The sequence below is a fragment of the Leptopilina boulardi genome, unplaced genomic scaffold, assembly GCF_019393585.1.
Source record: "Leptopilina boulardi isolate dan_hultmark-lab unplaced genomic scaffold, ZJU_Lbou_2.1 LbouV2_211, whole genome shotgun sequence".
NCBI lineage: Eukaryota > Metazoa > Arthropoda > Insecta > Hymenoptera > Figitidae > Leptopilina > Leptopilina boulardi.
Window position 1 is genome coordinate 241,463 of NW_026137765.1, and position 17,938 is coordinate 259,400.

General features: G+C 27.3%; 1 long non-coding RNA gene across 1 annotated transcript in view; it reads right to left on the reverse strand.

The window, feature by feature from the left end:
- Nucleotides 1-17,938, reverse strand: part of LOC127278837 (uncharacterized) — a 63,801-nt gene that overhangs the window by 33,828 nt on the left and 12,035 nt on the right. Inside the window, exons 4-6 of the long non-coding RNA XR_007842548.1 lie at nucleotides 14,617-14,672; nucleotides 8,114-8,339; nucleotides 134-152 (exon numbers count right to left, since the gene is read on the reverse strand). This is a non-coding gene — a long non-coding RNA (uncharacterized LOC127278837). The remainder of the gene's footprint in view (nucleotides 1-133; nucleotides 153-8,113; nucleotides 8,340-14,616; nucleotides 14,673-17,938) is intronic.

Here is a 17,938-nt window from a genome sequence, read left to right on the forward strand (position 1 = left end):
TTTGTAACTTTATATTTCTTGGAACATTTAATAACATTTCTAACATTTGGGTTGGAACTTATTTTTTACAACTTCTGTAAACCCCAATCTTTTCGAAGGATATATAAATAAAAAATAAATTATTTAAACTCACCGAAACAGCTCACTCGATTCTGAAACAAAAAGAAAATTATAATTAATATAGAACAATAATTAAGCATAAATAATTAATTTATTGGATCATGTTAATTAAAATCAAAATCTGAATAAAAGTAGCATTTCATTTGAAAACTGATATGTTTTTCGCAATGAGAGATTCTTAATTGTGACTGTGTTTAATTATTATTGGACATACTTTACATTTAAAATGCATTAAAGTTTTAAAGTTCTTTAAATTTACAAGCACACCATATGGTAACATGTAACAAAGTATCTTTCTCTTGGCGAAAGTATATACACATTGCTGACGGAACTCATTTTAAGTATGCGTGAGAAAGATAATATGTTCATCAAGTCGGCTCCAATTTCGATGATGGGTGTGTGTATATATATAGAGTCGTGAGTTATAAAAAGAAACAAGATCGTATAAAACAAATTCTGTACTTGAAGGTGATTTTAATTAGTCGAGAATTTAGGACATGAAATTATAAATTATTATTCAGGTGCAAACACACCTTTTTGATGTTATATTTGCCACTGTACGCTACTGACAGAGGGCCACAATTCAATTTACCAATTTGAAAATCATGAATCTCTCAATTTAGAAATATGAAAAATTTAGAAGATTTATAAACATTTAAAAATGAAAATTCTTCTTACAAATACAAGAATTGAAATTTAAAAGAAACTATTGGCCCTTTGGTTGCGAAACGATGTTTATTCTTATCCTATATATAAGACAGGACAAGTAGGCGGATAAGTTATACTATTGCTGGACATTCAGGATGAAAAAGGGGGCAAAGGGAGAAAGAGAAGACTCGTCGAGATAACATTAGGTTTGCTAAACTTTCTTGAACGAGGTTTCACGAAGATCCTGTACCCAATAAACTTCCAACTGAAACACTCTCTATATTTCCGGTACATAATTGAAAATTGAGAGAGAAAAAAATTCTTTTACAAAAATCACTTAAAAAAACTATTTTTATAAACATATTTATATTGTAGTTAGTTATTATAATTGCTAAATCAATTAAAAATTATCTTAAGAATTATTTCTCATAATTTATCGTTTTATTAGGAAATTTCCATTTTAAAATATTTTTTTTTTTTTTATTTATTTGGAATTGCACATTAGTGTTAATGGAAAAAAAAATGAAACCAATTATAGAATCGTATATACAAAAAAAGGACATCATTTTCTCTTTACATTATTTTCTTCAACATCGCAACTACCATAAACTCTTATCAAAGAGTTAAACAAGAATGTTGCGTTTTCAAAAAGAAATTTGCAATTACCTACGACTTGTAAGAATGATATGAAAATCAATTGAAAGTCAAAAAAAATGTTCTTCATTAAGAAAACATGATTGCTGAATGTGGTTCATAAAGGATCGCGTGACTTCGTTTTATTATCGGGGTAGTTACTATTTATAAACAAAACAAAACAAAAATTTTATACAATTTACGTATAATATCGAAAGAGAAAATTGAAAATTAAAGCAGAATACTTCACGTATAATTCCAAATCCCAGGGCTTCTCACTCTCTTTTTAAGGCAATGATTATAAAACTGGTTAAGTTGTTGCAATTTTATCTTCAATTATGCAAATATCAGTTAATTTAATTTTTTTTTTTTTTTTTTTGCAATTTAGTTTTTATCAATCAATATCGTGAAGGGATGTAAAGTGTTGGCAATGTTTCAAAACATGCTTGACAACATTTAAATGAATTTTATTTTATTTCTATTTACAATTAAATTATCACAGAAAGTATCATCGAAATTATAAAAACAGTGAAATAAAAACGATTTTAAAATTATATTTTCTGTCTTTAATTTCTCATTTTGAATTGTAATAATATATTTATTCAATCTTTCTATTCGCACCATAAAAAGTGCAAGAGATTAATAAGAAATAAAAATGATAAGAACATTTATAATCGCAAAGTAGTATAAGAAAGAGATCTTCATTGCATATGAAATAAACATTAAAGAAGATTAAAAAGTGAAGATAAAGAAAACGATCTTATTTACGTGACAAAAGAAGGTTTATAATGAGTTTTTTTTAAATTAACATTAAAATAGTTGTAACATTGTAAAATAAAAAATAATAAAAATGAAAAAACAAAAAATTACAGAGAGGAAAATTATGAAATTATTATAATAAATTATTGTTTTAGAGGGATTTCAGAAAATATTTTCTATTGGATAGTATTAAATTTAGTATAAGGAATTTTTATTCAAGTAAATCGCCATGCTCATCAAATCTCGAAGATCGATTGAATCTAATGTACGCCTCTTACAGCACGTGCCATCGATCTTGATGAGATCGATGAATAGGATGATTAACTACTCGAATAGAAGCAACGTTCCAACGTTAATTATAAGAATAATCATTCATCAATTGACACTTTTCTTTAAAACCGGTTTTTCTTTCTTTTTTTTGAATAAAATCTATTATAATCATTAATTATATTTTGTTATAATTTAGAATTGCTAATTTTTAGTCGCATATACTCCATTTAATTGCCTTTTGATATCCCTCTGGCAATAATAATATAATAATAATTATTGTCGTGTTCTATAGGTATAGAATATAATTATATCGACTAACACGTTTCGTCGCGCTAATATAATATATTTCTCACAAATGCAGGAAGTCTTTTTAGTTATTATGGAGGAGTTAATAACTAAATTTAAAAATTATTCTATATCCCAGACTGCATACCAATATATGAGACTCGATTTGAAAATAATATGACGACGAAGACAGAGCACTTATGAAAGCGGAAATCGCTATAAGTACATGAAATCAATCTCATAACCATTTTAAATACATTATAATATCGCTTTTATTTCCGTAATATGAAGAATTAGTCAAAAAAAAAAAATTTATTTTTGAAAAAAATTATTATATTGATGAAAACGGCTATTCTTATCGTGAAATTTATTTGACTTATAAATAAAGTTCTAGCCAATATACTGTAATTTCACTTATATGTATTTTTTTTTCTTAAGATTCTATTTGAAACACAAGATTTGTTTTCTTGTAAAATTTAATCGATTGGCAATTGCATTTAATGCTCATCGTGTAAATCGAGACTAATTTTTGTTCAATTATATATATATACTTCAATCAGGTAATTATTAATTCGTATATTATCGATATATCTGAAGACATAATCCCTTATGGATAATTAAATTTCTATACAACACAAGAGAGGTGCAAGTTCATGTATTATGAAAAAGCGCGTAGAATAAATAATATATCAATTATTAATTAGTAATATTGGCTGGAGAGTCAATTTATTGTACTATCCTACTACTTCCGCATTAAAAGAAAATACATATAATTGCTATATCGTTATGTAAATAAGATTAAACTTTCTTATTTACAACTAATGATACTTGAATTTTTAGATGTTTTTATAATTTGGTTCATGTATTTCAAAAAAAAAATTAATTGCAAAATTTGTGTGAATTCTAGATAAAATAATTTTCTTTATCTTTCAAGATATAGAAAAAATAATAATCGCACGAGTTTAGACTTATTTCTTGATTATTTTCCCTTGATAAATCAAGAGTAAAATTTTTTGAAAATCTAAATTTCAAAGGATTCTTTTCTAAATATGACATATTCTATCGGGAAAACCTATATATATATATTTAGAAAATAATTATTGTTGAACATTGCATTGTGTGAAGTCTTCTGATTTCAGGCCCTGAAGGCAAGAAAGTAGTTGAACCATAACAATAATTTTAAAACTTATAGTAATAATACGCTCACTGTAACAATAGAACATATTCAACTCTATTTCCTTCAACTGTCACTACATAAACTAAAAATTAATTAAATTAAGTGATTTTTGAAATTTTATTTAAATCAAAAGAAATATTAATAAATATTATAAATATAAGAATAAGAAAAAAAAAACTCACGAAACGTGTCAAAAAGAGTTGATAACATATACAGAAACGTTTAAGAGAATCATGTTATAGTTTTTGTGAGAAAAATTATATCTGCAATGTGCGATTCAACTCGTCAGTTAATAATAAGAAAAAGTGCCCGAATGACATTCCGTGAATGTTCTTCCTGCAATCGGAAATACCAGGAAGTTACAACTATAAAGACGCGATATTATGGCGCCAGATGACAATATTCCATACAATGTATGTTAAAAACAGTTTCGATATTACTCTCCTACTTTTTTTTCAAAAATTGTTCAAAGTGCTCTAGTATTTTTTTTTATAAAAAAAAAATTATCCTCGATTTAATTCATGAACGAGATAAAATTTTTTTTTTTCCCCTAAAAATGAGAAGAAAAATTTAAGCTAAAAAATTAATTATTCAGTACAATAAAAAAATTACTGTAATTTAAAACTTTTAAGTTGAAGGAAAAAAGATGAAAAATATCGCAGATTATTATCGATAATATTTACTTTAAAATTTATAAAATTCAATTGTACATTGCTTGAGGGGGAAAATAATGTAGAAAAATTGCGTTAAGTCAACATGAATGTTAAACTGCGCGCGATACATAGGGGGTGCAAAATGAAGAAAACAAAAGATAATAATACAGCGGACAGCATCAACTAACCGCAAAAGAACGTGAGATTGCTACTTTCTTGCCCCAGTATCTAGACTTATATGGGGTGTCCTATAAAAACATGTTTTTCCTATATGTGTACAAAAAAAAATAAATTTTTTTCCATTCCCCGTGTAGAAATTTCCCTACCAGGGCCCTGGTAGTGAATAATAATCTGGTCCCGATCAGGGACTGTTCAGGGCCAGATTAGGGCCACGAGAAAAATGGGGATTTCCTAATCAGGGACACATCAGGCGTAGCGTCACATTCCCGCCCGATCCGGCCCCGATCCGAGCCATGGCAAAATTTCTACACGGGTCTAAACCATTCATTTCAATAACTTTCACGTTAAAATGACATACATATTTTGTAATTCCACCCTTGTATACAACTATTTATTGAAGATTTGAAGATAAGGAAAATTTTATGAAATCAGATTAGAAGATTTGTAAAATAAAAAATTAAAAGAAAAATGCAAATTAATTTTCACCATAAGAAATCTAACAAGAAATATTTTTTCCCCTTATAAATAATTTTATATAAAATTATTTTCTGTCTTGTAGGACAAACTAATAAACAAGACACCATGTGTATATGCGCTTAGGGTTGCTTTCAAATTCATTGGTTTTCGCTTTATAGTTACCAGTTTACCGCAAAAACAGTAATAAAAGACAGTTGTTACCACACAGCCTACATCAAAGTTTTGAAATATACTCAAAGATTGCAAGATATCCAATTTACAAAAATTGAATATTTTATAAATTTCAGTCATTTATTGTCCCTGTCGAGAATCGTGACTAATTTGACGACGAAAATTTCCGAATGAAATCGATCAAAGAAAATAAATATGTAAATTAATTAGAAATGATCAGTACTCGTTTAGCGTGCGAGCGATAAACAACATTTTTGACAAAGACTGTTTACTTATACGTATGCGTGTGTGTGAATATAGTTTGAATTTTATTTTATTATTATATTATATCATGTGGAGTGATTTTCTTTAATTTTATTATTTAATAAACTATGTTCAGTGAAGTTGGGTGTTATATTTTAAACCTTTAATTTTCTATTATTTGGCTCATACACAAAAAGACTAAAATAAATCAAAAATATTTTATAAGACAATCAAAGTTGGTTTGTGTATTGTTCAGTCCCCCTTTTTAAAAATTAAATTATTTATTTAACCGAATAAATATATTTCAATATTCATAAATTTTCATCAAACCGAATTTTGCCAAAATTTCATTAAGAATTTTCTATCATCTAAAATTTTATTTAACCAAAATTTTAATTAACAGAATTTTAAATTTTTATTTGCCCTAAATTTCTTTTGCCTATAATATTTTCAAATATCCCAAAATAACATTTGTCCAAAATTTCATTTATAATTTATTTGCCTAAAATTTTAGACTCAATTGAAATAGAGAATCCATAGAATTTTAGACGTAGATCTCTAGAGAAGAAACTAAATAATGATAATAAGGATATTTAATACAAAAAAAAACCAAATTTTCTTCATAAAATAGATTAGTTATGTGAGTGAAAGGAAGAGAGGTAAACTTTCGTAATTCACTTTAGTTACAGATAGGGAGGGTAAGGAAAGGGAATAAATTACCGATGCACACGGATGGAATAAATAGTGTTGATAAAAGCGCAACTTCTCTTAAACAAAGTAGAAAGACAAAGATCGCGCATGAAATAGAATCAGAAACACCGTTAAAGCATCAAGAAAACGATCACGATCGATAAATGGATTTTCTGCTTCGAGCAATTGAATATCTTTTTGTAAACAACATATATATATACACACACTTGATTTAAATTACTTTCAGAATCACGTTTCTATTTTATATATATCAGTCTCCCTTTTGTTCTATTATAATTTTCTTTAAAATATATTTACCGAGAGAATAAGAAGGTTATCGAATTAGTGCAACATTAGAAGATTTCATGAAAAATTGCATCAGGAAGTATTTTTCTTCCTGTTTGTATTGATTTCACTATTATATTTACATTACAATCTTCAAATATTCTAGAGTTCATTAATGATTTATCACTTTCGATAATTATGAAAAAATCATGAAAATAAAATGAAAATTTATACTTTCATAATAAAATATATATGTATATTTTAAAAAAATTCTTCTGACCTAATTCGATTGTATCTTGTATAACAATAATAAAAGGAGTCTACAACTACTGTTAGGAGCAACGATGAGCACTATTGTAAATCAAACTTCTATTATTTATTGCCGTTGAAACAATAATTATTGCTAGAAGGGTTATAAATTATTAGATACTCAATTGCTATTATTATGGTAATCCTCCTCAAAGCACAATGAAAAATTGGCATTTCCCGTTTTGAACGCCATGGGGATTTGCGTTTTACTTGCAATGTGCTAAGTCATTGTGGATGAAAGCATTTTCGCGAAGAACGCAAAAAAAGATTAATTGACTATTGATTCAGTCAAGAAAAATATTACATCTATTGACTTTTTCACTGCCTTAATTAGTATTATCGTAATTGCTTTATTTCACTTTCAAAACTGTTTCCCTTTTATAAATACGTCATTAATAAAAAATTCCACGCCATCTCTCTAAAAGGAAAGAATTTTCCATTCATTCTGTAAAGAATAATAATTCTCAAATAGAATCTAAAAATAATGACAAGTATTGGAAATTCTAAAAGAAGATTTATAGTAAACTATAAAATTTATCAGTTTGCACGATATGTAAAATAAAAATAGAATGCGTTTCTTAAAAAAAAAAAAATTCAAATTATATAATTGTAAAAAAAATTATATTAAAAATTTATTGTAAAATAAAAGAAGTTATTATAATAAACAATATGGAAAGTCATTAATGAAGAACTTCTATATAGAAAAGCTACGGTACTGCAAGTATCTAAATCGACCTTGTTTCAAGGATAATTATTGCGCCAATTTGCGGTAGCATTTGCAAGAGCAAGAGCCAGGCAATTATATCGTGAAGAAAAAACGTGTCTGGTCTCAACCCCTTTTCCGCACAGAGTGTATTACGAAACAACGTGATTTACACTGTCTGAACTGTTATTAGTTTATGATATTGCTGAGCTATTAATCTCAAGTCTATTGGTTCTTATACATGAAGAGACCTTTATTCGTTTATATATATATATAAAAACAATAATCGATTACTATCGCTTTACTCGAAAATATACTGACCAATATAACGCAAAAACTTTTAAAAATTGCCTCTAAATGAAAAATTAGAAATATAAATTTCTATATAAATAATATTGAGTCATTAAATAGAAAACAAAAATTAATATTACAAAAATTAAATGTCGAAAATAAAATGTTACAACTAAATTTTTTGTAATAAAATTTTTTCCAATAAATTAAAATATTTACCTTAATGACGAATTTTCAGCTTCAATGAGATGCTTGCAAACTAAATAGCCCTCGGAGATCCCTACTTTCAAGTTAAATTTCCATTCGGAAAATGTGAAAAATAACCGTAAAAATAGACCGAGTTCTAAAAAGTCGACAACTGGAGAATTCGGTGTCCTTCAACCCTTTTTTACTTTCGCCCTTATCTTTGAAGTACGTGACAACACAAGCCATCGGAGGATAGAATCTGCAAAAAGAAAACAAATTTAAAATTTTTCGAAATTAATTGCCACAGTATTGAAAATTGTTGAAATTTTGCACCGGAATAATATTAAAACACTAATAAATTTTAGTGACCAACAATATGAAAATTTAATATAAAACCAATTTTTTATAATTTATATTATATTTTGATAAAAGTCAAAATTATTATAATTTCTGCAAATTCCTGAATAGCTTTGGCTATAATTTTAACGAGAATTACAGTGTCGTTTTCACTTATGGTGGCAAGAAATTTCTTTTTTCTTTTGGTACATAAAATCTGAATTACGCCTAAAGCATTTTGCGCATGAGATTGGTAACCTCTCAGTAGTTGTTGTGATTGATGAAGAATATTTTGCTCTAAAATGCGTAACTTATAAAAACACTAATGTATTCTCTGCCTAACCTTTAGGCGACAAAAAAAATACATATACCATGTTACAATAATGAATTAAAGAAATTATTTCTTTAAATCATTTTCATGAAAAAAAAATCAATTTCTTTTCAATCAAATAATAGATAAGATTTATGCCAATTTGTAATTTTTAATTAGAAATTTGTGATAAAATAAAAAATTTTAATTACATGTTCTATTGTACAGAAGTCATTTAATGCTTTATAGCCACTGGTTATTTATTATAGAAAAGATTTCGAAAATATTATTGACAAACTATACAGATATATTGGCTTGCAAACTTCAATAGGCGCCACATTTCTTTGCATAAAAGACAATTTCAACACCTTCAATTTTCACACTTTACGATATGCGATATATTCTAGTGATAGAAGTTAAACTTATTGTTACATCATGCAAAAATACATTTTCATGTTACTTTATGAAAATCCATGGGGCAATATAAACACAATTGTATATATATTTTTCATTTCCTATTATAGAAATAAAGATAAATTTTTTTATTTTTTATTAAAAATTTATTTTAGAAAAATTATATTTTAGCGAAAAAAAAAATTCTGAAATTTTCTTTAAGTTTCACAAGAGTTCCTTGCCAAAATATACTTTTTTTCGTGATGTCTGAACAATAACCGCGTTGACGTAAATTCTTCAAGAACTATTTCCAGAATACTATATTAATAAAACGAGACAATATATTTTGCAAAATAAGAAATAATCAAAATTCAAAAAATTGGAAAAATTTAAATCAAAATTATGATCAGATTTTAATTGAATTAATACACACAACTAATATACCTTCTTTTTACGTAATATTCAACTTTTCTTATACAATCCTAAACTATTAAATTACAACTTATCAACTTCATTAATTAACAACTTTATCGGACATAAACGCGGAAATTGAGAATTTCAAAACGAAATTTTACACGATAATATAAAAAAATGAGACAATTTACAGTTATTATCCACAGTAATAAAAGTGTATGGAACTGATGATAATATAAGAAGAAGATAAAGAAGTTACGCAAGGGGTATTCTGCATCGATGTAACATAAATTAGATTGAAGTTAAAACCTTATTTTAGACTAAAAGAAAAGATAAAAAAAGGATATTGCTACAGTTCTCTGTATTATAAAACGATAATACAAAATGACTTAATTCCCCTGATCGCCTCTGTATAGTTTTATTATATTCTTGGATTACGCCTACTTAAATATAAATATATAATTTCCACACAATAGAATTTTTATGTCAGTATTTTTTTTTTACATCGAAAAAAATTATTTGAACCAAATAAATATTTAGTAGACCTAAATATTTCAATAAATTTTAATTAATTGAATAAAATAATTTTTTAGTGATAAAAGAATTTTAAAAATTCCCTATTTTTCGTTTTTAAAAATTGATAATAAATGTTGGAAAATAAAAATGTTGAAAGATAGAAGATTGTAACATGGCACCACTTCATCTTTCGCGGATGATATTGCAAACGAACATCGCACATAAAAGCGAGAGTCGAAATTCGATACGGACGCGGTGTAACTTCACTGCTCGATTGACGAAGTCGTGGGTGTTAATACTCTACACATATATATACATACACCTAAACATTCTAGGTTCTAGCAACAGGTAGCTGACAGGTAATGCGAGGTTTTAAAGGTTTAAACACGTGGATGCGATCCAATCTTTCCAACCAGTCGCTTCATTCAGAATTTTAACAAGCATGAAGATAAATTATAATCGAGTGAGTGGATCAAAGTACCATTTACTTGATTTAATAAACTTCCAAAGGGGTTCTAATATTATTTACAACTTTTCCAAAAACAAGCCAATTAATACAACATTTAATAAATAATCTTTTTTACCTAAAAACCAATTTTAAACCAAATAACAATAAAATGCATCAACTAAAGAAATTCTATCCGTATTTTCCTATAATATTCAATTTATTTCTTTTTTTTCAAGTTTAACTCACGTTGGAGTCTCACAATTAAAATTCAGAATTATAGAGAAAAGTATATATATATACTATATTTTAACCCCTCACAAATGATTATACCTTGAAGGTATATATGAAGAAAGTTTTGAAACTTGAGACCAGCGTGAAAATTTTAAAGTTATCACCTCACGGCATCTATTTTAAATCACGCGATTGTTGTTAAATCAACACCATCAGTTTCTCTCTTAAAGCACATTGCACTCGAGAGAGCAAATCAATCTTTCGCAAAATTTCCCCTATTTTTATATACCGGGCAGCTAATGAGTCAAAGTTCGACCTTCGTGCAAATGGCGAATCGTGCAAAAACATTTTCACACTGATTTTTCACCTGTCTTCCTTTTATCGAAGGAGATATACTCTCAACGTAAATCTGCCATTTTCAAAATTATATGAGAAAAAGTTGAATGGCCTCAATATTTTTTTTTTATTATTATTTATTCATCTTTTATAAAAAATATTTTTTTAACGAAAAATTTTATTATATTAATTATACAAATTACTCTTCCGATTAATTAATAATTTACCCAACAAAATTTTTAATAAAGAGAAACATCATATTCTTGTCTTCTATAATAGGAAACTTCAAAGATTTAAAGAGAGAGAGAGAGATCGTTTTCTCTAAATGAAATTTAATAAATCGCAAAATCTGTTACTGGGTAACAGAAAAAAAAATGTCTACTTCTTCCTACTTGAATCAAAGGTCTGACAGTTTGACTGTCAATTCCGCATTCCTATAACAGTTGCTAAGCGTCAATATGAACACCCTATAGGAAATCCCGCAGCGCGAATATGGCATATAAAATGTAAAAAATATTAATTAATACTAAGATCCGGCGTTGATTAAGCTCAACCGTGCGAAATGAAAAGGAGACGACTGACACCTGCAGAAAGTCCGGTCCTCTTTCATTCTCTCACTCTTTTATTTATTAGTCAAAGATCGAGATGAAAGTAATATTTATAAAGTCCATTCACACGACCAATAAAGATTTATTTAAAAAAAAAACATTCCTAATTTCTTTTTATATACCTCATTTCAAAAAAAAAATTTAATAAAAATCTAAAAAATGTGAATTTAAACTATTTTTAATTATTAAACTCGTTTTAATTTAAATTGTAATTTAAATAATCATTTAAATCATTGCAAGAAATTAAATATTATAAACTTTCCGATTTATATACAAAAATACTCTGTCCTCATTTTCAGAATTTATGGATCGTTAACTTCAAAATATGAAAAATGTCACATCGATTCTTCAAATAACAATGGAAATTAATCAAGTTAAAATTATTACAGATCGTGACTTTAAGATTAAAATTTGAACTACACGTTTTTCACATACCTAGATATATAAATGTCATCATAGAGTGTGGATCTGCTTTAAATATTAATTTAAATTGAAAAGAAATGCCACGAAGATATTTTTAATTTGATTTTTAGTCTAATAGCATATAAATATAAAAGCATTTACAATTTTAAATCAAAAGAATATAATATTTACAATGTAAATGCATTCATTTTGCGATATCTCATTAATAAGAAAATAAATCTCCACTATATCATTAAGATGAAAGGACATTTTTCAGATTATCTTCACTAATCTCTACTATCTCTCTCTCTCAATAATGAAATAAAACTTTTCTATACTGCAATTTGTTGCATCTGTATATATAACTATATAAAGGTGAGAACTTTGTGTTTATTCAATGTTTATTAATTTTATTGAGATTCAATTGCAAACGAAGGGTTTAAGAGATTGTGAGCACGCAAATCATGAAGCGAGACATAGACACACAACACTCGATCCTGATTAATAGCGTTTACTACGGTTGTAAACAGAATTAATCAGGATCGAGTTTGCAGTGTTGCGACAGAATGCTAGACGGCATTAATCAGGATCAAGAGAAGAGACTTCTCCTGCTGGTCATACACTGCAAGAGAGACGAGCATATATGATGCAAAGAAAACTTTACTATGTTCCGAATGCCTAAACAAATGTAAGAATAAATTGACCCCTTGCACAATATGATCAATATCAAGATTTAATTTCTCATCGAAGGAAAAAAAAATACAATATACAATTGATAATTATGGAAATTGCAAAATAAATTTTTTTTGAAAGAAATTCTTTTTTTTCGCCTTTTATAATTCATTCATAAACCAGTTCCATTATGTAAAGGGTGGAGTTACCATAATGGCATGGTGGTTTTTACTGCATCTCCCTGGAGTTTTACTGCCATCATACCAACTTAAGGACCACTTTTAACTCACCGACGGTTCTTTGAACCCAAACACTAATCGTATATTGAAAATATTTGAATATCAAAAATAAAAATTCTAAATTCCTTAAAGATTCTTGACAAATTTAATAGAAAATAGAGAAAATAAAAACATTCTAGACTATTCTAGTCTCAAATAAGACATTAGAACTAGACAAAAAATTGTAAACTAAAAATATCTATGTATCTTATTGAATATATGACTCTTCAAAGTTTAACTGCCCTCTGGTTATGAATATTGTACTTTCAACTGTCAAAGAATAGTGAACATTAAATGGTTCAAAGCCATCAGAGCATGCTGAGCTATCAGCATCGTCATGTAAAACCACTCAGGATTGAATATTGTCATTCTTTATAGCAAATTACAACCAGTGTGTTGTATTTTAGTTTCACTTTCTAATCGGTCATTATATTCTTGATTGATTTTGTCGTGTTGTCCAGGAACTACACTCTCAAATTTATCATTTCATAAAATTTTCAAATTTTTAATTATACAATTAACAAAAGAAGCAATGAAACAACTTTCAATAAACATAAACCTACATCATCATGTTGCAGGAGGAAAGCAAATGTTAAATCGTGACAAGTATCGCAGAGTCACCAACTGCAATACTTTATACCGTCCCATCCAGAAATTTTGCCAGGGCCCAAATCGGAGCCAGATTAGGCTGCTTTATTAGGGAATGAAACGCCGCGCGCCTGATGTGGCCCTGATTAGAAAATCCACATTTTCTGGTCGCCCTGATTTGCCCCTGATCAGGTGTGGCGCTTCATTCCATACTAGGGCCCTGGTAGGGCCCTTTCAAAATTTCTGCACGGGTTGCGGTAATTCAGAAATCTAGCTTAAAATTTTATTCTTTCGAAAAAAAATGATTCCAGTATAGGGAATAACACAAAAATCTTGAAAATAAATGATGCTAACAATATATGGCAATAGATTTACTGAAGAATCATATTCATTCATATTTTTACTGATTTTCCTTAGATTATATAAAAATAAAAATATATTCAAAATGCGAATTATTATATTCTGGCATGTATACAAACATTTGATATATAAAGTTCAAGCTTCTAATACATAACTGTCAATGTACCTGGCGCAGAATCCAGGACAGTGAATGGAATACTCTACAGACGATAAAATCGCATAATTAGTGATACTGAAATATTTAAAGTGTTTATATACTAAGTTCAGCGCCACATTGCATTGTTGCAATATATCTAAACTGTATCTTGGTATGTGCGGCTTTTATGCGAATACTAGTGAACACAAAGATTTCTCTCTCTCTCTCTTTCTCTCTTTCTGGTCGTATATAATCAATTTTGATATACTTGCAACGATACGATGCACATTTGCTTATTATAATCCTATGGTATTATTCAGGCTTTAAAAGCTATCGCAAAATCGCAACATTTGTCACGTTTCGTAAACCAAATTTGAATCAGATATGATGTCGCGAAGGTCGTACGGAATCCATATATATATATTTTATGACAGAATTGTGGAAAAAAAATTTTTCCATTCCAATATAATGCAGTAAATTGATAGCAAAAATAAAAACATATACTTACATTAGAAGAAGCAGCAATTCCATCCAAGTTTCCAAAAGAGACGAATGCTGAGAAATCTGAAACAGAAATTTTAATATTAAAATCATATTTTTTTAATTAAAACTATTTTTAAAAATAATCTACTCGTTTATTCGTTTAAAAAATCGAAAAATTAGTACATAATTCAGAAGCTTTCACTTTTAGAATTTTTGTGATATATATATATATATAAAAGAAACTTCATTCAGTACGTGAGCAATCAACGAAATGCATTTTTGATGAGTATTATAAGGTAAAAGAATGATGGTTGAAACAAACTGCCAATTAAGAAACAAAATGAAACTTGTATTGAAGGAACAAGAAGGCGGACAGATTTGAACACTTCAAAAACCAGAAGAAAACAATAAAGTAACAAAATGTCAAGTAGTAAATGAAGTCTGAACTTGGCAACAATGGGACATTATAACATAATGTTATTTGGACATAATTACCTTATAGCCACAAAAAATAGCGTGGGTGAAAATATGTATATCATTATAGTTATCGTCAGTAACGGTTTAATATTAATCTCTCAGAATAAATATAATTTATTATTGTCCCCGCAAGAATCAATTTTCCCTCTCATCTGATTTAAGATCTATATATTAGCCAAACAGGTTTTATTGATTTACTTAAAACCTGATTTCTATTTTGACTGCTTTGTATAGTATAAATAAATCAGAAACATGAAGTAAAAAAAGAAATTTATTTGATAAACTATGTTAAATTTTGAAATGTATACCATTTTGAACTGTTTTTTTTTTTTGTAATTTACAAAACTAAATAACAAAGATTTTAAAATAATATAAAAATCATACCAGCACGTATAGGAAACGTACTGAAAAATCCAGCAGACGTTCCATCACGTGCATGAGAAACGAATTATTGTTATTAGGCCAATATGTATCGCGCCCATGCACCAAGAAAATATATTGTACAAGCTTTAATACCCAATTGGTCTCAATAAATACAATAAAACAAAAGACACAAATTATAGAGTCAATGCCAGTGAATTTTCTCTGGCTGAGTGCGCGACTTTTGGTCTTCTTGATTGAGATGAGCCTTCAAATAATGATTTAGTTCCTCGAACTATATGGGTGGGAGTATAGTTCCTCGAAATAAAAAATTTAAACTCTTATAATTTTTTTTTCTGGTATTTTTGAAATTTTACCTACTATTTTCTGTTTTTTTTCCAATTTGAAATAAAAAAGTTTTTTTTTTTTTTTAATTTTACTATACTAATATTCACAAAACAAACAAGGTTACAAAACTTTCTCTAAATAACGCCTATAAACGTGAGAACTATCTGTTCGAGAGTTATAACGATCTCTTTTAAGCTACAATTATTATTTCCTTCATATAATTTTAAAACAAGCTCTGTGTGCAAATCTTAATTCTTAATGCTGTTGGTAGCTATAATATACTCATCTTTGTATAAACACATATTTCTCAACATGTAATAAATTATATATAATAATATTGTTGCAGAGTGACATTTTAATATATAATTAAGAAATTGTTTCAAGCTAACTCAAAGAAAGGTCATACAGATTATAAAAGTCACTTTTAGTTTTAATTTATAAAAATGTGACACACAAATATATATATTGATACTCTAAAAACTGTTTCCTTATAAAGAATACTTTAGGTGATGCAGCATAATATGAAAATTGGTTCAAAAGTGCTTAGTAAGAAAAATTAATTTAACATAAATATTCTCATATTCTAAGATGAGAATATTTACAACTCACAAACGAGTAACACTTTTTTTTTTAAATTAAAAAACGTAATTTTCATCTTACAATTCTTTTCCCGATGCATCTTGAAAAAAAAGTTGTAACTTTTATTTAAAAAAGGTTCTTTAAACTCTTAATTACAATAGCTGGTTTTCTGATATATATAGAGAGAGAAAGAAACAGTAATAAGAGCACCCACGCCTTAAGATAATACAACGCAAGTTTCAATATAAAAATTCAGGACGCGCCTCTTCCTACACGCGGCGAACGGGACTCTTCCCAAATTTTGGTACTCTCAAAGATAATCGTAAATTATTTATTCATGAACTTTAATGCCAAAAAATAAAAAAAACAAGAATTTTCTGATTGGTAAAATCTATAATTTCGCGCTCATTGAAATATACATACAGAGTAATTAAAAGTTAATTAACTGCGTATGAAATTACCTTGTGTGGTTTATTATATTTAACGAGTTATATATATGACGTAACACTATATAATATCATTGATTTTTTTCAATTGCAATAAATTTAAATTTAATTACCTTAAAAAAATAAACGCTACTTTCCCCATTTGCATATTACTGTTTTGTAACTTTTACTTGCTATATATATATAAATATAAGAAAAATTAGACTCTCGAAACTTTCAATACCAAACTGCATTTGATTAAAACATTATTATTCTGACATGAATAATTGGTACCATTAAGTCCAAATAACAACTCATTTAATATAACTAAGAACTATCTTTACAATTTTTATATATGCATTTACTTTCTTTACTAATCAACAATAACGGAAACAAAAAGTTCAAAAAAAAAAAAAAAATTAATTATATCTGAAAGTCAATTTAAAATACAAAAATTTTAAAATTGAAAACAATTTAATGTAAATGATTGTGACAAGTATCGCAGCGCCTCCAATTATTCAAAATCTTTTATTATAATTTGTTTTTCTTCAAATTCGAATTATAATATATGAAAGTTAAGAGAGAAAATATTGAAAAGTTATTTTATTATAAAAAAATGTATTATTAAACAAAAAATATATTTTCTTTCTCATATTTGTATTATATACTTCCGTTAACATATTTTATCCCTCATTTCAAGGTCATTACTTTTCGAGAAGACGTTTAAAGATTCTTCATGACAGTTACAGATGAAACTTTCGTTATATCGATCGCCGATCGAAACCATGTGAATCGATCACTTCCGTTCGATTAACCCGTTCTAAGGCGATGATCCTCCTCCTTTTCCTTTGCGCGAAACAACAAGAAGCAAAAACTTCAAGTCAATATCTTAATATACCGCGTGCAAAAAATGTTTCTCGGTCCATAACGAAATCAACAAAAAAAAAAACTATCGAAAATTAAAGCCAAAAATTTATAGAATCGTCAATGATTAAACAAATTTATATTTGATGTAAATTATATAGAAAATATATGATTATTCGAATCAAAGGGGTATATTATGTTTTCTCAGGTATAGAGTTGTAAAATTTTTTTAAATATAAATAAACACATGTTTGAGATAATGTAATCACAAATCATTGCTAATTTCATTTATTT